The 20,539-nt window shown below is 31.7% G+C and overlaps 1 pseudogene across 1 annotated transcript; it reads right to left on the bottom strand.

The window, feature by feature from the left end:
* Positions 1-10,697: 10,697 nt before the first annotated feature.
* On the bottom strand, positions 10,698-14,204 carry LOC114309782 (putative calcium-transporting ATPase 13, plasma membrane-type pseudogene; annotated as a pseudogene). Its single transcript, XR_014330243.1, has one exon. The product of XR_014330243.1 is annotated as a putative calcium-transporting ATPase 13, plasma membrane-type pseudogene (transcript).
* Positions 14,205-20,539: the final 6,335 nt, after the last annotated feature.

The raw sequence follows: 20,539 nt of genomic DNA, 5'->3' as shown, positions 1-20,539 counted from the left end.
TCACCTCTAATCATAATTAACACTCCAATAAATCATAATTAAATACTATAAATATTATAACTAGGAGTGCATATAAAATGTTTCGAAAATGATATGATTATGTAATGCATGAAGTCTCTATCAGTTGGTCTGGTTATTGGTTGGTCATGGGGTGTAATTTGAAGGTGGTTCAAACCAACTATCAACCACCTCAAAATATTATATTATCATAATTATTTTTTTTTATTAGAATTATGTTAGAAATTTATAGAAAATTGGATAATATACAAACACGTGATACATTTATTGAATTTTTAGGACAATATTACTCTTATATGGTAATCCATTTTGTAGTTTGTCACTAAGATAAGAAAGATAAAGTAGAAATGAAATCACCAGATAAGAATAATATGACCAACGCTTCATTTCCTCAATTTCTACCCCAATGATCCACATCATTAAGGGCTAGTTTGGAGGAAAATTGGGGGGATGAAGCATTTTTTAGATATTATTGTCCTAAAAAATTAATAACGGGTATTATTATCTTAAAAAATAATAAGTGTGTCATATGTTTCATACATGACCTCATTTTGTTGAAATGCCTAATAGAATTATAACAAAAAATGTGAGGTGTAACAAGGTAATAGTTCAAAATGATTAACTATTGAGTTTTGAAATTCAAGAAGGCAAAGTATAGATGATTAACTGTTGAGTTTTGAAATTCAAGAAGGCAAAGTATAAATGAGCCATAATTTAAATGAATTTAAAATAATTTACTTTTTTTCTTATTATTTTCTTTTGAGTGATTTTTTTTTTAAAATAATTTTATTGTGTAGATTTTTTTTTTTTTTTTGGGTACATCATAAATAAAACAACAAAATGAGGAACTAAGTCTTCTCCCTACCCATTCTTATCATATCAAATACAAGCAGCTCTCTTAACTCAGCCGGTGGATCATTCATCACCGGCATCTCTTATGGTTGGTTGGCTCCCATTTTTGCCAAAAAAATCAGCACACAAATTTCCTTCTTTCCAGACATGTTGTACAGAGCATTTACACCCTATGAGTAATATTTGAGCATTTTTCACCAGGTTCTTAAAGGGGCATCTGTCACCTGGTTCTTCTTGCAACAATTGCGCCACTTGTTCAGCATTGGTCTCAATCATGACTTGGTTCATTCATTTTTGTAGTATGACAGTCAATCTTTTGTACACAGCCCACAATTCAGCTTCTAGACTTGTTCCACTGTGCAATTTTCCATAGTAGCCATACACTCAAGTTTCTCTTTCATCACCGATTAGGCCTCCAAATCCTCCATCACCACCAACTCTCCTGTTGCCATCCGTATTCAATTTGAGTCTACCCGCAATGGCAAACACCAATTAATAATTCTGAATTTATTTCTAGGCTTGGATATAGATTGAAGGAATGTTTGGTTTATCTCTCCAGAGTAATTCAAAGTAAAATTAACACTCTCTTGGCTTGGAGTAGATTTTTGCTCAAAAACCATTACATTCCTATTCTTCAAAATTTTCCATAAAGTAATAGTAAAATCAAATTGTCAAGAGATGTTGTCATTAAATTTTTATTTTTATTTTTGACATTACTCTTAAGCCAATCCAACCACAGCATCCTCATCATATCCTGGTACCAATTTTGATTAAAAATCTTTCTCCATGTTTCTCCAAACGTTTTGATCACTACTCACTGTTCATTACCATCATTAGTTAACACATTCTACAACCCCAAGGTTTGACCAACGTTGACAACAACCCCCTCTGATGGCCAACAACAACCAACCATCTCCTACTTACAACACCATTTTTGCTCACCACTTCTTCTACTTATTTTCAAAATAAAAATTCTTAGGATAAAATATAGATAAATTTATTGAGATTTACTTAAAATATGAATTACTACATGAGATTTTAAAAATTATAAATACCTCTTTATCAAAAATTTTTATTTAACAAAATTAATAAAAAAAATAAGATTTCTAACTACTCTCCTATACAATAATATAATTACCTAAATTATTAATTGAAATATATTTCTGGTATCATTAAAATTATTAATTGATTTGATAATTTATTAAGAAAAATGATCATTTATTATGTGATTGGAAACTTGAAGAGGTATAATGTAATTTTTAGAAGGGTAAATTATATTTTGCCCCTTTATATTTGACCACTTTCTTACTTTAATTCTTAAAGCTTATTTTTTCCCACTTTGACCCTTTCACGTTTCAAGTTTTTCTCAGCTTACTCCTAAAACTAATTTCTGTTCAAAATTAGACAAAAAATGCTATGATAACTGTCACAGAGCATAAAAAATATAATTTATATTGGAGTTTGAGTTTGTGTTAGAGGTGTGAGTTATATATAATAATTTTTTTTATGTTACGTGATTGTCAATTTGTCATTTTCTGTTTAATTTTTAATTGAAGCTTTAGGTGTAAACTAAGAAAAACTTGAAACATGAAGGACCAAAGTGGAAAAAAAATAAACCTTAAGGGGTAAAAGTGAAAAAGTGGCCAAACATAAAAAGGACAAAGTAGGGAAATCCTACTTAGACCACTAATTTAATTCCTTACATCCTTAAAAAAAAAAAAAAAAAATTTTGAGGGCGTAAGGAATTAAATTGGTGGTGTTAGGAGGATTTCCCGACAAAGTATAAATTACTCTTTTTAAAATTCCAAAGGTCAATTCAAATTTTAAGTAAATCTTAGAAGGTGTATTTATAATTTATCTAAAATTTTAAACACATACATATATCAAATATATTTTTTATTTTTATCAAAAAAAAAAAAATATATATATATATATATGCATAAACATGTTTAATATATAATTTTTTATAAATAAAAAATAATAAACTGTAATGTTTACCAAACAACACGCGGATCAATCAAATTGTCTATGAATGAAAATTTAAAATGGGTCAAAGCCCAAATTGACGACCCAAGCCCAAATCATTTATATAGCCAGCTGTTACGAGGTGTACAATTATGAAAAGCACAGTAAACTGGACACTGCTGCTGCTGGTAGTTGTACAAACTCACAGACACAAAGCTATCGTTCGCAAACCCCAGACATGGCGAATTTTTAGGGATTTGGATTTGGGTCCCTCTCAACCCTACCCACAAGGACAATTTCAAGCTTTTGCATGGACTCATTTTAAATTGGCTGGTTGAGATATCAAGGTCACTCCTCTCTCTCTCTCTCTCTCTCTCTCTCTCTCTCTCTCTCTCTCTTATATATATATATATATATATATATTTATATTGTGTTACCAACACTTTTTTTTTTTTTTAATCTTTTTGATGAATATGTACTACTATGTTGGAATGCAGTTATTTTAGGTAATTGTTAGGTTGAATTGAATCCCATCTGTGTGTGTTTGATGAAATCAATTTTTTCAGGTGATCCCGCTGTTAACTTACTTGAAATTTATAAAATAACAAGTTAATTTGATTTATATACATGTATTTTTGAACACTAATTTTAAAATTGTATTTAATTTAATATATTTTATTTGATATTTGCATCTTTTTAGGAATAAGTTTATACCATTATATTAGTTTCCTAATCGTTAGGGGTTATCCTACAATATCTCCTAAATATCTAAATTATGATTATTTAATTGCGTATATAATAAGACTTCAAACCTTGTTTTCTAAGCCGATAAAAAGAGAAGTCTTTCTTCTCCTCTTCTTTTGCTCTGTTATTTTCTTTATGAGTTTACTATATTGAGTTTACAAGTGAGTGTTACAAGGGAGTGTTGAGCAATTTAAGGTTCATGAATTCACTTTGCTGCACACTAGTAATTTTTTTGAAGGTCGTTGTATCTTGGGAGAGGAACACCATTCAACTCGTTGCAAAAGAGGGTGTATCGCTCTTAAAGAGAGCGCAATCTGCATGCCTCAACCACCATTTAGGCTTCTCTAAACTTCTCTCTAATAATAATGTTTATTTGTTGTCTTTGGTTTATTGTTAGTTTGGTATTTTTATTCTAATAGTAAATCCTATTTAATTTTTCTAACAATTTTAGGAACGATAAGTAGGATTTTTTGTTAGAAGTTGGTGCATTGATTATAATTTTATTTTGAAAAAAAATATGAGATTTGATGAAACCAATTCCTACAAGCCTGAGAAGTTTAATGGTCAAAATTTTAGATTTTGGCAACAATAGATGAAATTTTGGTTAACCACTTTGGGGCTTTATTTAGTGATTCATAAAGCTACTGTTTCAAAAGGAAAAGAAAAGGTTTCTGAAAAAGAAAGGATTCCGAAAAAAGTGAAACTTTTAAGGCTGTAGAAATTGTTGAGACGGGTAAGGATTCAACTTCGTTCAAAAAATTTGATGATGATGATTTTGATAAAAAAGATTATCTTTGTCATGGTAGGATTTTAAGTGCTTTATCTCCTTCCATCTACAATATTTTTTGCAGTACAAAAACTTCTATTGAATTATGGAAAGTACATGATTTTAAATATGGGTCCGAAGATGCTGGTCTGAAACATTACTATGCTGAAAATTTTTTGACTTTCATATGATTGATGGTAAGTCGGTTATGGAACAAGTGCATGAATTTAAAAATATTTTGTATGATCTGAAAAGAAAAGGAATGGATTTATCTGATATTTTTTTGGTTGTTTCACTGATTAAAAAATTATCTCCATCTTGGTCAGAATTTGGTGGAATGTTAAAACAAAAACATGATGATTATATACCTTTGATGAATTACTAGTATCCCTAAATATTGAGGAAAAGCATCGTGAAAAACCAACTGAGTTTTTAAATTTTGATTTTCGAGCGAAGACACATTTTATAGAAAATCTTAAACCCAAACCTTTTAATTTCAAGAAAAATGGTGCACACAATAATGGGAATAACAATCTTAATAATAAATCAAAAGGCAAAAATATTATTCAGAGAAAAATAGTGCCTTGTTGGGTATGTGGGAAGACTATTCACAATGCTAGAGATTGTTATCATCGGAAAGGTCAACCCCATAAAGCCCGTGGTCCTCCAGTAACCCCTAAACCACAAGCTAATGATGTGACTGTGGGGGCCAGCTCCTCTAACCTTGCTAGTAGGTATTGTGTTAGTGATCTTGAGTTAAATATTGTTTTTAACTCAAATGATTGGTTTATAGACTCGGGGCTAATGTTCATGTGTGCTCTGATATAAATATTTTTTCACCTTATTATCAAGAATCAGGCACAAGAACTATAAGCATGGGAAATGGGAGCTTGGCCAGGGTACTAGGTGAAAGGACAAGTTAGGTTGAAATTGACATCTAGCAATATAATCACCTTAGATGGAGTTTTGCATGCTCCTGATATTAGGAAAAATTTAATTGTGCATCTTTGTTAGTTCAACATGGTTTTAAAGTTGTTTTTAAATCAAATAAAGTTGTAATAATTAAGAATGGTAACTTTATTGGCAAAAGTTATCTTCGTGATGGTTCGTTTGGCCTTAATGTTATGGATTATGATTTAAATAAAATTGCATGTTATTCTTTCTCCACTTCTTCTATTGCTAATCTAGAATGTTCTAATACTTGGCATGGAAGACTTAGGCATGTAAATTTGAACATTATTAAAAGAACGACGAGTTTAGAATTAATTTCAAAATCTGTAATTAATTTAAAGTAAAGATGTCAAGTATTAGTACAAGCTAAACAAACTAAAAAACATTTTAAATCCGTTGAAAAAGATACATCTTTGTTACAACTTATACATAGTGATACATGTGATCTTAACAATGTGTTAACTCGTGTTGGAAAAAGAAAATTATTACATTTATTGATGATTTTTCTAAATATTGCTATGTATTTTTAATAAGTCACAAAAGTGAATTATTTGATAAATTTAAAATATATAAAGCTCGTGTAGAAAATCAATTAGAAAGGAAAATTAAAATCATAAGGTCTGATAGAGGAGGCGAGTATGCACCAATAGAAATGGAAGAGTTCTGTGAACAACATGTAATTATTCACCGACGCTCTCCACCTTATTCACCACAATCTAATGGAGTAGCAGAACATAAAAATCGAACATTGCTAGATATGATAAATGCTATGTTAACTAGTTTCGATTTATCTAATAATATTTGGGGGTGAAGCTTTATATTCTGCTTGTCATATATTAAATAAAGTGCCTTACAAAAATTTAGAAAAAACACCTTATGAAATTTGAAAAAATCAAAAGTCTAGTTTAAAATATTTCAAAGTGTGGGGGTGTTTGGCCAAGGTTTTAATATCAATTACTTAGAAAAGAAAATTAGGACTGAAAACTATTGATTGTGTATTTATTGGGTATGCCTTAGATAGTGTCGGTTATAGATTCTTAGTAATTAATTCTAAAAATTCTGAAATTTCTAATAATACTATAATGGAGTCAAGAGAAGCTGTATTTTTTGAAAATATATTTCCTATGAAAAATAAGTTATCTAAATCAATTGGTGAAAATTCTATGTCTAATAGTAGTATAGAAAATCAAGTAGGAACTGGACTAAGAAGTAAAAGAGGAAGAATAGAAAAGAATATTGATAATGGTTTTCTTACTTATTTAGTTGAAAATGATCCTAGAACATATAATGAAGCTATGACATCGGTAGATGCTACTTTTTGGAAAGCTGCTATAAATAGTGAAATGGATTCTATTATGACTAATAATACTTGGTACTTAATTGATCTTCCACCAAGTTGTAATACAATAGGCTATAAATGATAATCAGGAAAAAAATTAAGAATGGATGGAACTATAGAAAAATTTAAAGCTAGACTTGTAGCCAAAGGGTTTAAACAAAAAGAAGGAATATATTTCTTTGACACATATTCTCCGGTAACTCGTATAATCACTATAAGGGTCTTAATAACTATTGCCTCAATTTATAAATTAGATATACACCAAATGGATGTCAAAATGACATTTTTAAATGGAAAATTAAATGAAGAAATTTATATGGATCAACCCGAAGGTTTTGTAGCTCCTGGACATATTTTGTGTGAAATCAGAAGCCTTTTTCAGTACTTTCTAGGACTATCTAAACCAACACATAAAAAATTAATTTTTTCTTTTTAATTTTCTTTCACTTTCTTGTATTCTCTATCTAACCAAACTGAGCCTTAAGGACTTCTACTGTTATACTTACCTACATATTTTCCCCTTTTTTTCCTCTTGAAGGTTACTACTGGGTTAGAATCTATTCTTGTCAGTTAATTTATGTTGCCTTTAGTTGACATTACACCTAGTATTAGTGACTAAGTAGGAATTAACATTGACATGTGAAACAACATGAGCATGCCGACGAGGCTATTTTCAAAAAACTGTAGAACACCATACGCCAGAGGCACATTAAAAAATTATTGTATATCTAATATATTGATAGTTTTTTCAAAGGTAATAAAACAAAAAAGTAACATTGCACTAATTAAAATTCAAAAGTCATATATATTCTATTACTTAAGCTTTATATCATTCATGTAACAATTGTATTTTAAAGAATGCAAAAACAATTGTAGAAAATTGAAATACATATGTTGTATTCATTTTATAAATGTTTCAAAACATATTTAGAGTGCACAAGTTTCCTTCCAAAAAATGTAGAACATTATTATTATGAAGAGATTAATCGCATAGGTTGTGTTAAGAGGATTCAAGAAGTATCGCCGAAGTGTCCAATATTATGAAAGAGTATTGGCCATGCTTTTAGGAGTATCAGTAGAGTGTCGGTGGTTGACACGAGTGTCCAACATGACACACCTCCTCCATAGAAGTGTTTGTCCTTACCAACTAATCCAAAGTAACAAAATAACTGATGACAAGGACTTGAAAATTGTACTAGTTTGGGTCAACATGAGTTTTTTCACTTCCTGATTTGGTCATGGAAAATAAATGAAGACATAAATTTAAATTTAAATGTACATATTAATAACCTAGTTTCTATTTTAATGATTTTATGATTGACTTCTATGATTTAACCCAATAGGATGCTTCTTCTGGCATTGTCTTAAGAGTGATTCTTGCTATGGATTTGCTAATGTAACTGCCTTGTCAAAGGCAATTGTGGTTATCCCAGGCTTATACGTAAGACTGCGAAGGTGTGTTGGGTGCAAAATATAATATATGTTTAGAGAGAGAGTTGAAACCCAAGACTGAAAATTAATATATTATATATATTGTAAGAGGGGCTAATTTGAGCCCACTAAAATTATTTAGGCCCAATAGCTCAAGATTAGTGGGCCCGAATTTATCGCAAGTCCAAGATTGGTGGGCTTGGATTTATCGCCGTCAAACGGGCTGAATGGCTCTAAGCCTCGAAAGGGTTCGGATCCACGAACCTAGAGACTTACTCAAGCCCGGACTCGAAAGGGTTCGGATCCACGAACCTAGAGACTTACTCGGGCCCGGACTCGAAAGGGTATTAGGCATGCCTAGAGATCCGAGGGATTCGGACTCGAAAGGGTTCGGATCCACGAACCTAGAGGTCCGAAATACTTGGCTTCGAACGGATTCAGACGCAATCTAGAAGTCGCTCCGTTAATGAGTCCCAGAACACTTGCGGGCTCGGAGCTTTCCGGGATCTACGCACCAGAACCATGGGCGTAATGGAGTTCGAACAAAGGACCCGATCCCGAGGACGGTGAGTGGAGACAAATTCACTCTTCGGTTAAACTAGCCTATACCCGGGTCGAGGTGGCACGACCCCGGGGGGTCCATGAGACTCGGCAATATTTTGCGGCAGGACGTCCTCTGGGACTACCCCTGACCCTTTGGGATGATTGGGGATCATTGGTTAGGTGTGGCTAAGAAGAAGGGTTCGCCGAGGGATTGATCTCCTCTTCGGGGTTTTCTCATCCTCGGAGAAGTCACCTCCTCGGAGAGGTCACCTCCTCAGACAAGGTGGTTAGAGAGAATATCCCCCATGTGCCTTGCACATGGGCTCCATCCTACATCATGAGGTGCCTATAAATAGCACCCACCCATAGCTTTATAGGGGATGGATTTTGGAGATTTTTTAACTCTTGGGAAAGAACTAATTTCCCTTCTCCATTATCAACCTTGAGAGTGAAAGTGGGAGATCCATGGGAGAGCCTTGCCATTATTCTATTCTCTAGCCATTTTGCCTTCTTCTTCACCCAATCTCTTATCTCCATCATCTCCTTTGTTGTTGTGTTCCTAAGTTGAGATTATTAAAGAATCTAAGCCTCTCATCATATTCTAGAGAATTCGAAGTTGTTCTTTAAGGATCTTCGAAGATTTTCGAATTTTCTAACTCTTTTCTTGAACCCTCTCCTACATATATATATATAGAGAGAGAGAGCCTGAGTGCCTTATTTGATGATACCACAAAACTTTTTCTGTATTTCTCATATTTCTAAGACTTACCTGGCATGGATTTATAGGAAAAATTCAGAGACAAGGAAAAGGTGGTATTGAAAAGTGTAACAAATTCATATTTGTCGATTATTATTGTTGTTTTTTTAAAATTATTTTTTATTTTTTTATTATTATTAAAAAATGAGGTGGGCCCCATTGAAAGCTTCTTGTCCAGCATGTTTTGGTGACAAATTTCGTGACCACTTTTTCGCTGTAGAAGAAACTCTGGGTTTATGTAGTGAAAGCAACCTTATAAACAACCAATAAAGCTATGCTGCGTGGCTTTCTTCATGTGACGTTTTCCAATCAACTAAGATACTTCTCTATTAAGAATACATGCATAGTTCTGATCTGATACTGCACTGATTCACCGTGTTGTGTATGCTGCACCATACAGCCGCAATTCAGTGCGGCTTACAACAGCCTCTACAGCTTTCACTGTTTCTTCATTTCGGTTACCCACTTAGGAAGTAACATATTAAATATTACAAATTAATAATTTAACAAGGTGACTTTTTCTGTTGGATACTTCAACTTCTTGTATGTTTTGAAGCCACTTTTAGATTTGTTCTTAATATTCACTGTAATGTTCATTTGGGAAACATGTCTTTTAGGATTAATTTCCTTCTTTGTTGTTCATTTTTGTATTCAAATTCAAGTTACCCATATAACAGGCCATGTCACATTAAGTTTAAACTGTTTAATCATTTTATGATGAATGTATTGGGAAGGTACTTTGCTCAAAATAAAGAAAAAATATTCAAATAAATTAATTTGTAATTTGAGGAGATTACTGTTACAGTAAGCTGATGTCAAAGCACATTGTGTTGTCAATTTGTTGCATAATCTCCAACCAAATTGCAAAGTAAAGTTTGATGGTTGAAACCATTTATTCTTAAACAGAGCTAGGATTATATTTAAGTCTCTAACATGACAAAGAAACTCAAGATATACACTAGTAATTTGCTTTTATATTTAAAAAAAAGTGAATTGCTTTTACGTAAACTCTATATTAATATGGAATCTGATACTAAAGATCACTTTGGTGACTTTTTCCTGTTAAATACTTGGGGTATGTTTTGAAGCCACTTTTAGAATTGTTCTATCTATTGTTCACTGTAACATTCATTTGGGGAACATATCTTCTAAAATTAATTTCTTTGTTCTTTTTTGTATTCATATTACTGTTTAATCATTTTATGACGAAGGTATTTGGAGGATACTTTGTTAATATTCAAATATACAGTGATCTGATGTGATGTTCAAGCACGTTGTATTGTAAATTTGTCCCATATTCTCCAAGTAAAATTTGATGATTGAAACCGTTATTTTTAAGCAGAGCTAATGTTATATTCAAATTTCTAACATGACAAAGAAACTCAACATATAGCAGTAATCTGCTTTTATATTTAAAAGAACTGTCTAAATTGCTTTAACATAAACTTTGTACTAATATGGAATCTGATACTAAAGATTACTTTGTAAGTTCAACCGATTGATGTAAAGGAGATCTGAAATTGATGCTCTTTTTTTTCAGGATGTTGGAACTGGAATGCACTTGACAAGCCAACCGATGGGCCATGACATTGCTGCAATTATGATGCATGCCATCCACTGTACCCAATTCAACCTCTCTGTATTAGCGAACTTCTTGAGGAACTCAACCATCACCACCTGAAGAACTATTGTAATCCCAACAATCCCAAGAAACAGTTTATTCTTCAGTATCCCTGTGAACACATTCTTCGCTTCCAGCTTCCTCGCATTGAACTCGTTGAAGACTTGGCAGAGCACAAAGCTATTGAAAATGAGGGTGTCTTTAACCTTTTCATTCACACCAAAGATAGACCCTCCCTTGAATTGAAGTATCAACAAGACTGTCACCTGGTACAAGGCCTGAGCAAGGAGATTCCTCCACATCACATTGGTTATGAGCGGTTCAAATCGACCCACGGGTTTCTTCTTCATCAAATCATTGGTGGGTTGCTCAGTGGCCAAGGCTAAAGCCCCCAAGGTATCCATTATGAGGTTCACCCACAGTAACTGGACTGCAGTTAATGGAACTTCACCGGAAGAAGCTGCAGCCACAAAGTTGATGACGAGCGCGGCGACATTGACTGTGAGTTGGAACTGGATGAATTTTTGAATGTTGTTATATACACACCTTCCCCACCTCAAGACCGTCACGACAGAGGTGAAATTGTCGTCCAATATGACTATATCCGAGCTCTCTTTAGCCACTTCTGTTCCTTGGATCCCCATCGAAAGCCCGATATCTGCTTCTTTTAATGCTGGTGCATCATTAGTTCCATCGCCTGTGACTGCTACTACGTGGCCTTTCTGCTTCAAGCATTGTACCATCAGAAGTTTGTCAAATGGGGATGACCTTGCCATCACACGGATGGTCTCTACCTTTTCCATCCGCTCTTGATTGGAGAAGTTTCTGAAGTCTTTTCCCTCCACTACTGCTCCACTGTTCAAATCCTCTGTAGTATCAAGAATTCCACATTCAGTTGCTATAGCCTTTGCAGTGAACACGTTATCCCCAGTGATCATCTTGACATTTACTCCGGCATCTCTGCAAGATTCTACTGCTGTTTTGACTCCTGGTCGACACGGGTCCTTCAAACCGACGAACCCTAATAAGGTCAGTCTGTTTTCTTCTACTCTTTGGTGATTCTTGACATTATCTTCTGTGACTATGTTGTGGGCAAAGGCGATGCATCGCAAGCTTTTAGCTGCCATATCTTTAATAATTTTCTCGAACTGTATTCTATCTTCGTCATGCATGGTTACACTGGTCCCACTTCTCTCATGATAACTCGAACACATTGCTAGGATTATCTCGGCAGCTCCCTTCCAATGTGCTTGAACTGTATTATTACTTCTGCTCCTTATGAAGGTCCCACTTCGTTTCTTCTCCGAATTGAAAGCTTCGACGTGGAGAATCTGAAACTTTGCCTTCAGTTGATCAATATCCATACCTAAATCAAACAGAGCCCAAGAGAGCAGTGCTTTCTCAGTTGGGCTACCGGAGATTTCAGGGAGCGATGCAGATAACGGTACGTAAATGCCACCTGTAGTATTTAAAGCGACACCTTGTTTTAGCAATTCAAGGACATCTTGTGCTATATCTGATGATCTTGTGTCATTCATTGCTTCTTTTCCAAGCCAAAATTCAGTGACTTTCATTTGGTTTAATGTAAGTGTACCGGTTTTGTCTGTGCAGATAGTTGTGACCGAACCCATAGTCTCACACGCAGATAGTTTCCGAACCATGGCATGGTCTGCCATCATTTGCTTCATAGAGTATGCCAGAGTAAGCGTAACAGCCAAAGGCAGTCCCTCTGGAATGGCCACCACAACGATCGTGACTGCTGCAGCAATGATTTGGACAACTTCATTCATCACATCATCGATCTTAGTCTTGCCTTTTGTAAATTCCTTGGTCCCAAATTCATCTCGTGTGTTTCCTGTGAAGTACCGAATCATCATAATCGCAAGGACAAGGAAAGCGACTGCCAAACCAACCTTGCCGATGTGAGAAGTCAGCTTGTTGAGTCGAGCTTGTAATGGGGTTTGTTCATTCAAGTCACGGCTTATTGAGCTCATCATTTCGCCCCATGCAGTGTTCATGCCGACTGAAGTGACAATCATGAAGCCATAGCCGTCGGTGACCTTTGTACCAGAGAGAAGAAAGGGATTATTGGTGCCATTGATCTCAACATGGTCACTTTCGCCTGTCATGCTTGATTCATCCACTTTCAACGAGTGACCGTTCATGAATAACCCATCAGCGGGTATTTGATCACCGATCTTCAAACACACAATGTCACCGACTACAACATCAAAGATTGATATCTGTTGTCGCCGTGCATCTCTCACTACTTCAACGTTTATATCACTACTCTCGTTGGAGAGCTTTGCGAACTGTCTACTCTGATTAAAGTTACTTACCGCTGAAACGGCTATGACTAGAAAGACAGCAAAAACAATACTCCCTCCATCATACCACCCATCTTTCAGACCGTGCTGTTTGATTCCGAAACCAAGAGAGAGAACAGCACAGGCCAAGAGGATAATTATGGTGGTATCCTTAAAGGCGTCAGTAACAAAACTTAGAAAACTTTTCGATGGCGGTTTTGGATACCTGTTGGAACCGAAAACCGCCTTTCGGTGAATGAGATGAGCATCATTACCTTTGATACCGTCTTTTTCATTGGTTTCGAGAATACCAGCCATGCCTTTCACTCCTCCAAATTGATGAAGTTGGTTGGAGTTTTTCTCCTTGATCATGTCGGCTAGTGTCTTCTGATCGATATTGAGCAATGGTAAGCGATCTTCAGGCTCGTCATCCTCGTGTTGGATATCAATGATCGAGTACGATGGAGAGTGTGTGATTCCAGTAATGAGGAGTTGGGTGTTGCTGATAACGACTTTCTTGGCCAGGGAAACAAGGTATTGGGAGATGTTGATGGCTGCAACAGCCAACCGCCATCTTTGGTAGGGCTTCATGGGTGATTTTTGATGAAAGATAGGGACTGAATTGCAAATTTTTTTTTTTTTGAAGAGACAGGACGATGAAGAAGAAAAAAAGAAGAGAGAAGGTCCAGAGGTCTCAAGAAGAGTCAAAGAACATTTTTTCTTTTTCTTTTTATGTATAAAAATATTCAAAACTGTGTTGGTATGGTCTGGAAACAAATTGATCTTTGATGCTTTAAAACTGCTGGAGGCTTTAGGGTTTTATATGCACAGATGTGCAAGGCAACTTCACAGAAGCTTCTTAATCCGTGCTGTTCAGATTCGTAAATTTATTATGGTTTCATCCCAAGATTTAAATCATAGAGTTTTTTTTATTTAGTATAATTCATTTGAATTATTAATATTTCTTATTTATTTATTTTAGGAATTTATTTCAAAATATTTGATATAATTTTGGGTAAATTATACTCTCTTTTATATTTGATCTTTTTTTATTTTCTCTTTGGTTCTTAAAATTTATTTATTTATTTTCCTTTGACCCTTCATGTTTTAAGTTTTTTTTTTAAATTTTTTATTTTACTCTTGAAATTAATTTATGTTCAAAATTAGCAACATAAAATATCATTTTAACTACTACATAATATAAACAATATATGATTATATTGGGATTTGAGTTTGTATTAAAGGTGTAAGTTATATATAATAAAATAATTTTATACAAGGTGATTCTTAATGTGTCACTTTTTGACATAAATTAGTTTTTGGAGTACATTGAGCCAAAATAAAAAAATGAACAAACACAAAATGGGTTAAATGTAATTATCGTTTTTATTTATTAATTTTATCTTTATTGATAATCTAACTTTTAATTTGAAAAAAAAATAAAAATAAAAATAAAAAACACACCAAACGTGCCTACTGTGTTGTAATTGTAACGCTTTGAATCATAATTTCGAATACATTGCGTGGTAATTTCGCAGAAAATGCCTGTAATGTAACTGAAATAAGTAATTTCGCAGAAAATGTCTGTACACGCACACCATTAAATGAGTCTATTACGTTGGTCATGGAAAACTTGTTGTCATTCATAGGAATACATGATAATCTTCTTGAAGAGTTTCCAACCTATTTCCTAAAATTGAAAATCCAAAACAATATAAGACTTTCCATTTTTGGCCAAATTCCTTTCCAGTTCGGAGTCCAAAATGGACGTGTAGTCTAACGAATCCATTTTCATCACCTTAATAGTTTTATAAATTAATGATTTTAATTTGATTTACTTATTTATGAGCTCAATATTTTATAGGTTAATGAGTGAATAAAATCTAAATATTTAATTTACTGAAGTGTAAATGTCACATTAATCGCTATTCTCTGTAATCCAAATCCAAACATAAAATTAGACATCTTTAATTTTGGATTGTTTTGGGAAGATGATTAAAAATTGAATTTTTGTTTTTTTTTTTTGGACTTTTTTTAAAAGATATAAAAAATGTGAGAGATAATATGACCTGAAATAGGTTAAAAGTTAAAAGATAGCCTTTAATTCCAAAGTAATTCTCTCAACTATTTTTTTAGATGTATTTGATTTTGTGAAATGTCTTTTCTACCCCCTCAACTAAAATTAGGTATTTGTAAGTGATCTCCCAACTAGTTTTTCTAGACGTATTTGATTTTGTGAAATGTCTTCTCTACCACGTCAACTAAAATTAGGTATTTGAAAATCAATTTCCTTGAAAGTGATTTAATTTTAGGGTTAATTTAATTTTTATCCATTATTTTTTTTAATTAAAAAAAAATTATATTTATCCCTAAATTATCAATTTCAATTATTTAGTTTTTAGAATTTCTGATTTTAACTCATGTAGTATAATTTGAGATAGTTGCCCAAATCAATAAATGCTAAAGCCTAATATGGTAGGTAAAAAAATCATTTCAAAATTTGAACAATTTAAGTCAGGACACCAGGAAATTAACTCTTAATTTTATGAAAATTCTTCTCTCGGTGTTCTTTTTTCTAATACAAGACTTGAGAGCATGAAAAAAGTGTCAAAAATATTTATAAAAAATATAAAAAATACAAATTTAAATGCGTTTGTTGACACGAGAGTGGTGAAACAAAAATGCTAGATATCCCAAAAATTCTACCAAAGTTTTTAACCAAATGCATTTAATTAAGAATGTAAAAATGTTTTTCATTTTCCATCATATTTATCAATATAATCAAACAAACAAACAAAATTTTAATCCACACTATATATTTGGATAATAAAATTCTTGAAGGAATAAGAATGTGATTTTGAAACATTCTCCACTAATTAAAATATTGGAAAATTTGAGTGACATAAACTAAGGTAGGCATTTCCTGCCTATTTCCTCAAAAGATGGATAGAGAAGAATGTGTGCCCATCTTTTGGGTCGCATGAGATAGAGGTTCAAGTATTCTTATTTCCAACATATTTCATAGTAAAAAAATTGTTCTTACAAAAAAATTCATACAAAATAATGCGATGGTGATATTTTTGCAATGACAACCATTTGGTGAGTTCATTGTTTTGAAGTGATAATCTCATAATACAATCATGTCATTTTGTATAAATTTTTTGTGTGCATTTTTTAATAAATATTTATATAGTATTACCCAATGTAGAAAATGGAAAGAGAGAGATAAAAGTGAGCCTATATTCTTGCGTTGCAAGCACAACAATGGAGGTAGTTTTAGGGGGTTCATTTTCCACTTCCTAGGAAATTCATTGCATACTTTCAATTTTTGTGACTTTAACATGAAATTCTCTCTTTTTTTGGGCCCTCAATTGGTATTAACTTGAGCAAGGGTTTTCAGTGCGTGGAAAAATACTAGATTGTTGAGTATATACGTCATTGAATAAAAATTAATCAGTGTGTTTGGTTTGAGTTTTTTGAATTAAATTTTTTGAAAATTAAATTTTTTGATTTTCGTATTTTTTTTGTTTTTAGTGAATATTTTTAAAATTTTAAACATTTTTTTTTACTTTTTTAGATGCACCTTACTTAGATGTATCTAAAAAGTAAAAAATTTGTGAAAAAATATTTTTAAAAATTAATAAATACATAAAAATACAAAATATGTACTGAATTCTCATTTTTTTTGGTATTTTTGGTATTTAGTGAATTTTTAAAAGATTTTTTTCAATTTTTTTTTATACTTTTTAGGTATATTTATGTTAGTTATGTCTAAAAATTAAAAAAATTGCTCAAAATACTAAAAAAATTCAGTAAAAATAAAAAAATACAAAAAATAAGAAAGTAAAATTTTTTGAAAAGTGTTTTTGAAAAATGGTAACCAAGCATAGTGAATAATTTCGAGAATCATTCCAGGATTAGACGGGGTAAGGTATTTTTTTCGTATATTTCCTTGAAGGTGACCAAAATTCTTTTATGCAAGCACGTTTGTTTGGTTTCGTGGAAAGTCTAGTCTAATATTTTCTTTTCATTCTTACCTAAATTCGTTAATATTTTCATTGCATAAGAAAAGAAGGAAAAAAAAAAAAAAAAGTGATCCTTCTTTTGGTGGACCATGGAACTTTGGTTTGGTTTCATAGAGAATCTTGTTTGCGTTTGGCTCGGGAGGAGATTAGGTATTTCCAACCTAATTTATTAGAATAGTTGTGTTAGGAACACTTTTATTTTATATTTTTAAATGCACTGACTCTAAGAGAACTCTTTCTTTTACTTTAAAACTTGTTTGGTAATTTGAAATTTTAGTCAAAAAATTATTATAAATTGTCACATATTTTTTTTTATTTTTTTACACATCTTTTCATAAAAAATTTAAAATAACTTATTCCTAAACAAAGTCTTGAAGTAGAAATATTGAAAGTAATAATATATATACATATATATTCAAAAAGGACTATATGTCTATGAGCCCTACAACAAACTTTTGTTATCAAACCAATCCAAGAAAATTTAACTGTGATTTAGGTCCAATAATAATATGACATTATCATAATCCATTAATTGACCTACTAGTAGGCTAAAGGATGGAGAATGGAATGAAACATATTTTTCATAAATCTCACAATGCAATTATAATTTACCCTACTTTTTGAAATTTTAAATCATGAATCAATATTCTATACTGATCAGTGGAGGTAGAGTTTTTAAATTTCAAGTTGAAGGTTATAGAGTAGTGAGTTTTGAATAAGTTTGTTGGTTACTTGGATCTGTTTGTTTTTGTTTTTGTTTTGTTTTTTGTTTTTTGTTTTTCTATTTGGTTTTCTTAATTTTTAGTTTGTTGATATAATAATCTTTCCTGTGTGGATGTTTGCTTTCCTCCCTTGGGAGGCCCTTTGGATCCTTCCTTCTATGAAGGTTATTTATCTCTTTTTAAGATCTTGTGATACTGCTATATCAAATATCCAATCTTTTACTGATTTTATAATAAAGATTTTCTTCCCGATTTAAAAAAAATTGATGAATCAAATATTTATGAAATTTATTCTACTTTCAAAATTTTGAATAATGAATCAAAGATCTATGAATTTGTTAGAGCATATATATTAGTCTCAACAAATTTTGAGTCAAATTATAACTAAAAAACTACTTTTCTATTTTAGCTAGCATTATTTGTATGTACACACTATATCAGACTCTCTGTTCTAAAATTAAATTTTATAAAATATTTATTTTGTATTGTTAAAAAGAAATCAAAGTAGTATAGGAGAAGTTAATTTTGTATTGTAATATATATGCAATTTCATATTAAAAAAAATAATAAAAAAATTGTGCCTAGCAGCGGTTGTCCGCTCGGACATCCAAAGTGTATAGGATATATCTATACAGTTTCATATTCCTAAAAAAAAATAATAATAAATTTTGTGTAACAGTTGGTCATTTGGCAGGATGTTTGGTTGGATGACAGACAAGATGTCTGGTCAATAAATGATGAAATATTATATACCCTATGAACAGCGTATTGCTACATGTAGTGATATAAAATAGTAAAGTTAACCAAAAGCTAATTTAGAAATAATTTGTTGAGATTGATGGAGTAAGAATTTTATAATTTATTAACTATATTTAACCAAAATTTACATTTGTTGAGGTTGATGTGGATGCTCTTAGATTATAATTTGTTAAAAAGTGTATTTTCTAAATTGAGCCCAAAACTCATAAGATTTAAAATAATTTGAATTCAAATTAAAATTTTGAATTGAATTTATTAATTTATCACCTTCTCAAAAACTTTTTTTGAGGGGAAGCAGTTGGTTTCTAGTCCAATTAGGACCCGTTAAGATGCTTGAAGTCCTACATCTTCTATCTTCATTCACATTAAAAGCATTCAAAAATAAATAAATAAATCAAATTTAAAAAATCAAATTACCATGATAATCTTAACTACATAATTTCATCATATTTGTTTTCTTAAAAAAGTGATGCTATATTTTTTAATTTATATTTGACACTCATTTTTTTAACAAATATGATGAAATTATTCGATTGATATGAAAATCATAATCACATAATTTTATTATAATTATTCTTAAAAAAACAAGTAGTATATATTTAAAATAATTATTGTCATCTATTTTCTCAAAAAAAATATAAGAATATTTATAACTATAATTATCTGATCAATCAATTTTCCGTTCTAGATGATCTACACAGAGAGGTAAAAGATGAAATAAGATCCTCTATTCAAATCATTCCTGTTTTCTAAAACTTTTTTTTCATGATACCAGCATATGCACTTGTACCACAAAATGTATAACTTTATTATAAAATTTCATAACATTAATTACAAAATATGTAATTTCGCCATAAATTGACATAATAAAAAATGACGTAACCAAACTATAAACTTTTGTAATATTAACAACATAATTTTAAATATTTTATTATATTAATTTATGATGAAATTACGTATTTTGTAATTAATGTTATAAATTTTTCTGATAAAATTATATATTTTGTGATAGGGTATAACATTTCCCTACCATAATATTAGAAACAATCATCATTGTTGTTGTGATAAAGAGGTGACTTTAAACAAAGGACATGAGAGGGTCCGAAGTTCATCTTGGATCCACAAAATCTAGATTGGGTGGGTCTAGTAAACTACTTTGTTTTTCGAATTGGGTCAGCCCGAAACCAAATGAAGAAAGCAAAAACTCAACCCTACACACAATGAAAGTTGTACAATGATGCTTTTGCTTTGTACCCGTTTTTCAAAACCCTAGGCCTAAATCACACACTCACTCACTACTATTCAGCTTTAGACAGTACAATTCCATCAACATACTTGGTCCCCACACTCAGTTCAGGTCTCTCTCTCTCTTTCTCTCTCTCTTTTTCTGTGTACATATTTTATATGTTTAGATAGATAAACATGGACTCACACTTTTGAGTTGACATTGGAAGTGCAAATATAGGATAGTTCTTCAAATATGTCATCATATTTCAATTTTTATTTGTAAATTTTGATTTGTTTGATGAAATATGGGTAAAAAAGAATCATATTTAATAAATCTCAAAAGATGTCTAATGCTTTCAATGAATTAGGAAAGGAAAAGTCAAAAGTGCTTTAAATTAAATTATTATTTTTCAATGTGTGGAGGCCACTGTTATTTGTCCAATAATCTTGAATATTCTTGCAAATCTAGTGTATTATTTAATTTAATCGAGCATATAACCTTTGATAAAGCTG

Source organism: Camellia sinensis, chromosome 5 (assembly GCF_055761805.1).
Source record: "Camellia sinensis isolate YWXY chromosome 5, ASM5576180v1, whole genome shotgun sequence".
Taxonomy (NCBI): Eukaryota; Viridiplantae; Streptophyta; class Magnoliopsida; order Ericales; family Theaceae; genus Camellia; species Camellia sinensis.
Note: the sequence above shows the minus strand (reverse complement) of the source record. Positions and strands in the feature narration are given on the sequence as shown.